The sequence below is a fragment of the Penaeus monodon genome, unplaced genomic scaffold, assembly GCF_015228065.2.
Source record: "Penaeus monodon isolate SGIC_2016 unplaced genomic scaffold, NSTDA_Pmon_1 PmonScaffold_106, whole genome shotgun sequence".
Lineage (NCBI taxonomy): Eukaryota > Metazoa > Arthropoda > Malacostraca > Decapoda > Penaeidae > Penaeus > Penaeus monodon.
The window spans coordinates 104,247-111,746 of NW_023639270.1; the positions used below are offsets into that span (position 1 = coordinate 104,247).

General features: G+C 43.5%; 1 pseudogene; it reads left to right on the forward strand.

The window, feature by feature from the left end:
* LOC119568693 overlaps positions 1 to 7,500 on the forward strand; it is a 10,713-nt pseudogene that overhangs the window by 1,649 nt on the left and 1,564 nt on the right.

Sequence of the window (7,500 nt, forward strand, 5' to 3'; positions counted from 1 at the left end):
GGCAATGTTGCAGAAGGCACCAAAGTAAAACAAGTTAATAAGTAAAAGACAATTGCCAGAAGAAGGGCTTAAAAATGAGTAAAAATACGCCAGAAGGGCTTAAAAGTGAATAAAAATACGCCAGAAGGGCTTAAGAAAAATTGTAAAGCATGCCAGAAGGGCTTAAAAACAGTAAAAAGAACTAACATCTACGATAAAACAAGTAAAAGGTAAAATGAGGGAAAAAGTAAAAGCTGAAGTAAAAGCTGCAATAAAAGACGAGTAAAAGGTGAGTAAGAATAAAAGTAACAAGTAAAAGAACAAGGTAAAAGAAGTAAAATTCAGAGAAAGCAAAAAGTAAAAGTCAAAGAAGCACACATGGTTCACAGTATGTAAAAATAGTAAAATAACAAAAAAGGCACGTCCAGCATTAATACACCTGGGCAAGTAAAAGGGGCAGTACAACCTTGTTTCAGCATCCACGGTGTAGAATCCAGACAAGGTAAATCCAAAGGGTAGTCACAACACAGTCAGAGTATCCACTTCCTTTATTCAACAAAAACAGGGGGGTTACATTAACTTCCGCGGACGGAAGCGTAGCACAAAAAATGTAAAATAATAAAAAGGAAATATTATAATAAAAGAAAACATACTGTTACGCCGACCGCCTCGTCTCTCTGCCACCAACACAAGGCAGGCTAGGCAGACGGCGTGCTATCCACAGGGTCGTGAACACTGAACAGCTCCAAGAGGCACCGAGCACCACAGCGTCCCAGAACAACCACGAGAGGAAACGCCAAGTTGGCGAGGCAGGGCACGAAATGAACACAAAATGACAGTCTTTCCTTTATTTACAAAAGTTATTTACCCGTACACTTTTCTATAGGCACAATACAGGGGGGAAACCAGCATGTCACACTGCACGATACAGCTTATAACAGGGCAACACAAAGCATATCAGGTCACTAAGGCACACGAGGTCTTCACAGGAGCAGCACCCAACTGCGTCTCTCGGCTTGTTCCTCCGGTCCTCCGCTCACAGCCAGTTGCGTCATGTTTGCCCAGGTCCCTTCAGGGTTAACACATGTCCAGGTCATCCTTTTCATATTAACACATGTTTCGCACAGAGACAAAGACCCACTGGCGTAGCAATACAAAAGATAAAATCATAAATAAAATCATTAAGACATCCAGCAAAAGCAATAAAAAATTAGATCATAAAAAATACGTAAAACAGTCTGCTGCGATTCACTAACAAAAATAATAAAATAAGTTACACTCTCACTGTAAAAGAGAGATTAAAAGGATGAATAAGTAAAATTAAACCAATGAAAAATAAAACTGAACTTAAAATACAAGAGATAAAAAAAAGGGGTAAAAGAAAGATCCATTCGCAGCAGATGTGGATGTTCCGTTATCCGCACATCATGAAAAACATCGAAAAAAAGAATATAGATAACGGAAGGATCAATAAAAGTTTTATTTAAAAAAGTACAAAAAGGTGTAAAATAACGTAAAATGCGTGTAAATAAAGCCAGCATAAAACATAGATAAAAATAATGTTAAAAATGAAGCTGGCAGAGGGAAGTGGTCCGGCTGTGCTCGACTCGCCCTGTGGATTACGGTAGGATGCTGGGTAGGATAGGGGTAGGATGGGAGTAGGAGAGGATAGGGTTAATGGTAAGAGGTAGGGCAAACGGGAAAAAGGAATGGAAAAGGGGGAAATCAGTGCAAAAGTAGAAGAAGGAACAAGAAGAGGGTGCGAATAAGAGGGGTACGAGGGAAATGCGGCAGGATGGGGATGGGTTTGGAGATGGATAGTATAGGGAAAAGAATAAAAGGTTGAACAAGCAGGAAAAAACGAGTAGAAGGGGGAGAAGCTATCTTGGAAGTAGAGAGAGGGGAGAAAAAGCGAGGGACAGAAAGAGGGTTGCGAATAAGGAGACGAGAGGGATAGAAGGATCGGGGCTAGGAAGGGGGAGGGGTAGGTGATGGGATATGGGGGGGTGGGAAGGAGGATGAAAACCTCACAAGTGAATACCTGAATGCCTACAGGGAAACAGTGGCCGCACTGATTTGCGCTTCGCGAAACAATCGCGACAGAGTTCTCGCACATATTGTGTGTACACAGAATAGAAAAATAAACCAGTCTGCTCCGAGACACCGACGTGTTTCTTTCTCCTCCCAGCCCAAGGAACTTTACAGTGACGTACCATATCCGCCCCCGGGTCCATACTTAAAAGATAAGTATTTGGGCTGCTCATTTTACCATAACCCACTGTTTTATGCTGTATGCACGTTTCTTAAACGCTTCATTCAATAAATGTATTTTTTTTTTGCAAGTGTCTCCACCTTTTTTAGCCGTCCACATCAACAGTTTTAGCCGGCCATTTTAGTTTTTAAAATTTTTAAATTTTATTTATTTCCTTTACTTCATTATTACTTTTTATATCCAGTTGATGTTTCATGTGATTTTACTTACGTGTTTTATTGAATTGGCTTTGCTTTTATTTCCATTTTACTTATTGGGCCAGGTTTCATTTCTTATATTTAATAAATATTGTGGACTACGGGTTTTATGAACGAGCTGGCGAGGTCTTACCGCTCGCTACCACCCCCCTACCACTGCCTCGCCACGCTACGTTCGCTCCCGTATTACCTGGAGCGAATTAAGAATCTGCCAGTTTTGCAACGGATGAGCTCGAAGCTCACTTGACATCAGAACCTTTCACGGGGCCATGCTAATGAATCTATACAGTACATTATTACATTCTTAATATATTAGACATGGAAATTAATATTGCAAGAATGCATGAGAGAGACAGAAGCCCTCTCACAATTGGTGGCTAGCGCGAGATAAGATTATTTATACTTCCCCATACGCTGCTGTAATATTGAATATATTTGTAATGGTATACTTTCAAACATATTTTTAATATTTATATATTTGTTTTTAGTTTTGCGCTTGCTGTGTATTGGATGACCACACTGCAGTGACCACTACACTATACTCTGCCTGACCTACGCGCGCCCACGGTGTAGCCCTCCGTCTCCAAAACTATATGTTTTTTTCTGTTTTGCTAGTACTGCAGCTCTCATAGTTAGATGATGCCGTCCAAGACAAAAAGGACTATAGGTGTTGAATCACAGTGTGGTAATGAGCCACATGGCGCTGGCCCACTACAAGTTCTGGAAGAGGTCGCTCGTGTTGCTATCCCGGAGGTACGCGACGATAATGTCGAAATTTCCCGAAACCTCTCGATGCATGAGGAGATTATGAACATGCTACATAGTATGTGAGAGCAGAGTTGACATAGGGAACAGAGATGTTCATTCGATCAGGCGCCCCCACCTCAGATTCCACTGATCGCGCAAGGGTTACCCCATGAGAGGCCGGTTCATCTACCGCATTTACATCAGCCACACCATCCTACGACGCCATGCCACCGGGATTCATCCCTACACCCTGCTCCATTACCCATTTCCCCTAATGTTGCCTATGCTTTAAGTCCTCCCGCTTATATATTTAAAACAGGGACTCTATTCCGATATTTCGCGGTGAAACTTCGGCAAATAACCCGCTATAGAGAAACCAAGAGCTTGAAACCTGGATCAGACCCATTGAAAATAGACTGGGCCGGGCAACAAACGAGGCACTTCTCAGAACTGCTAAGGCTCACTGCAGGGGTAATGCAGATCTTATTGTCAACGGTCCTGCTTTTTATATGTTTGTAAACTGGGGTTCCTTTAAAGCTGCATTGGGTAGGAAGTTTAGGGGAACATATAGCTCGTCAGACTTTTTCAAGGTACTTGATAGTCATAAGATGACACCTGGGCAGGCCCCTCTAGATTATTTTACTTCTCTAGAGGCACATATATATCAGGGTTATCGTGATCACCCCGAATCTTTTGGGCAATCCTGAACAGCTCATACGTTCGCATGTTCCTTCAGGCCGTCCCAAACTGGCTGAGAGACTTCTTAACTATCAAAAAGGATGAGCCTCCATCAGTTAATTACAGAGTTTGCTCAGCGAATATATAATACTAAATGGGCATCTGTCAGTATGACACTACTCTTCTCAACCTGAGCCCCCCACCAGCTAGACAGCAGCAGTCTCGGCGGTGTGTCAATGTCACACACACACCTAAATGGAGTGATTTTCATAAATTGATTACTCACAACACACATGAATGTCGTGCAGCTAATAATGCTACTGCATGTTTCAACTGTAGGCAGTAAGGGCACAGAGCAGCCAACTATCCCTTTCTTGAACGCCGGCACCGACCAACCCCCGTTAACGTCGGATACTCTCGAGGGGCAATCAGTGCTGAGAACCCCAGGAGACTCGCTCAGTAACCGGTCAGGGAGACCAATTGTGCCAATTAATGTCAGTGGCTCCCCTGTATTAGCATTTGTTGACACTGGCTCAGAAGTCTCCATTGTAAAGCCTTCAGCTTTATAAAGAATTTGTGGATACAAGAAGTACCCAACTAGTAAGACTATACTAGGAGTGTCAGGGGTCCCAGAAGAAGCCTCATGTGAGGTAAAACTCAGATTTGACATTTCTCCCAGAGTTATGATTAGTCATAGGCTTCTTTGTGCCGAGAATTTAACGTTTCCAGGTGATATTTTGCTTGGTATGGAGTTGTTAGGACGCGTCAATTTCACACTTTCTCACCATACCAGTCCACCTTCAGCTCATCTCATCATTAATAAGTGTCATTTGCCAGTACACTTCACAGAGACACAATCATTGCACGGAAGTCTTTTTTCAGAGCCAGACGTGTTCACCACAGAGCTAGATGCTTCCGCAGCTAAGTGTACAAACACAGCAGGCTCTATGAACACAACCATTGCAAACAAGACTTGCCACATTCAAAAAGATCTGGCAGACACTTTCTCGGTTGATTCACGTCATGTTCATGTTCATAGAACCACATCCATTCCAGGTAAAGCTGCCAGTTTGTCGATGCAAGGTCTCTAGGGATGTTACAGGAGATGCAGTGTTTCTGGAAGCTCAAGGTGGTACTACGTTTATGGTTCCCAAAAAAGTGTTTCAAAAATCACGCCACAAGAGAATGCGATGTTTGGGTTTATTAATCTTGGCCCTGAAACCCCTCAACTCTTAAAAATGGTAAGAAGTAGGTGATGTTTATGGTGTGTCAGAAAGAGAAGTTGGCACCAGTGATGGTGGTGAAGTTGGCTTTCCTCTTCTGGTCGAGGGATCCCCAGGATTGCCGGGCATCTCACAGGTTGAGGAATCCCTGGTCGAGCCAGATGATTTTGAGCACCCATCCCTTGCAGAGGATGACTTCGATTGTGCTTATGGCCTCTATGATTTTGGGTATGAGGATGACCATTTCACCATCTTCCCTGAGGTTGACCTCTCTCCATCACTCGCCTGTGCAGTAACTACATAGGATAGCCAGACAAGTGGTGTAGGTAATAAGACTGGAGTTTTGTCATCACAAGGACTTCCTGATTTAGATCCTTTATAACTCACCTTCCTATTGAGTCTCGTTCTAAGTTGGAAGACGTGTTGTATCAATATCCATTACTTTTTAGTGGGGATAAAACAAGCATCGGTACAGTGCCATAATAACCTCTGAAACTAAGCCAATCTGTACGCGGCAGTGGCGCCTTCCACATGCCACTCGCCAGGTCATCAGGGCAGAGTGTGACGAGATGCAAGAGGCTGGAGTAATTGAGCCTAGCACATCACCGTGGCTCTCCCCAGTTGTGCTGGTTAAAAAGAAAGATGGTTTGGTAAGGTTCTGTGTGGACTACAGAAACTTGAATTCTGTTACCACACCTGACACGCATCCACTTCCTCGCATAGATGAGCTGATAGATGACCTTAATAGCACATCAGTATTTACATGTTTAGATGCTAGAGCAGCTTATTGGAGTGTGGAAGTAAGGCCAGAAGACCGGCCTAAAACAGCTTTCAGTGACGGCATGTCTTTTCCAGTTTAAACGCCCGCCCTTTGGGCTTGCACCAGCAACGTCAACATTTCAACTTTCAATGAATGTTATCCTATCACCCGTTCTAGGCAGGGATACTCTTGCCTACCTTTATGACATTGTAATCTATAGTTCCTCATTTGATCTCCACCTCAAACATCTTGGTGAGACTCTTGGTCTTCTCTCTAAAGCTGGTCTCAAGCTAAACCTTTCGAAGTGTATCTTTGCCAAGAACAAGATCCGTTTCCTAGGGTTTGAAGTTTCTGGTGAAGGGGTAGCCCCTGATCCATCTAAGGTGACATGTATTGCTGAGATGAATGCTCCTAAGAATGTGAAAAGGTGTACGATGCTTCCTTGTGCAACAGGCTTTTTCAAGAAGCACATAGATGGATATGCTACATAGCAGCTCCTCTAACTCACTCCTAAAGAAGGATACACCTTTTGCTTGGGGACAAGAACAAGAAAAAGCCTTTGAGAGCATAAAAAGAAAACTAATCACTGCACCTATTTTTCATCAGCCAGATTTCACCCGCGAATTTGAAATTCATACTGACGCTAGCCAGATTGCCATTGGTGCTGGATTATTTCAACGTGATGATGCTGGAGTACCTCATGCCATTGGGTATTTTTCCCACAAGCTCAGGAATGCAGAAACAGGTATCCTGCCCTTGATTTGGAAGCTCTGGCTGTGGTAGAGGGTGTTCGGGTATTTGACCCATATGTTTATGGCCGCCGATTTAAGATCTATACAGACCACAGGCCGCTGACATACATCTTTAAGCACAAGACAAAGTCCCCTAGGCTATCACGGTATGCTCACGACCTCTCTCATTATCAGTACGAGTTGTTGTACAAACAAGGTGCTGTGAACCATGTACCTGACTTGCTCTCACGGCCCTGTGCTGTAGTTGATATCACACATATGGAGCCTACAAAACTTAGGGAAGCTCAAATGATCCATTGTGGGCTGAAGTCATTTCGTACCTTCAAGAGGTATCTTTACCTAAGAAACGGCTACCACTAACTCTATCCGAATTTGAATTACAGCAGGGTGTATTGTACCACATCACACGCCTCCCAGATCGGACCATTCATCAGCTGGTGGTCCCTCAGTCTCTTAGAACAATGGCACTTAAGCTTGCACATGGGCCCCCTTTAGCTGCTCATCCTGATGCTCACCGGACGTACCTTAATCTTAATTAACATGTATTACTTTCCAAATATGTTGAAAGAGTCTCGATTGTATGTCCGGGCTTGTGAGACTTGCCAACGCTGCAGAGGAAACACTCAGAAAGTTCCATTAGAGTCCTTAGCAGCAGCGAGATTCCCTATGGAGCGAGTCTCTGCCGATATAAAAGATTTGGGGCTTTCCCAAAAGGGCTTTCGCTATGTTTTAAATATAATTGATCACCACAGTCGCTTTTTTACAGTTGATTCCCCTCAGGAATAAGACTTCAGCCACTGTTACAACTACCTTTTTGGACCACTGGGTCACTCTCTTTGGCCCACCTCGATATCTACTCACAGATAATGGTCCAGAGTTCACTGCTGGACTG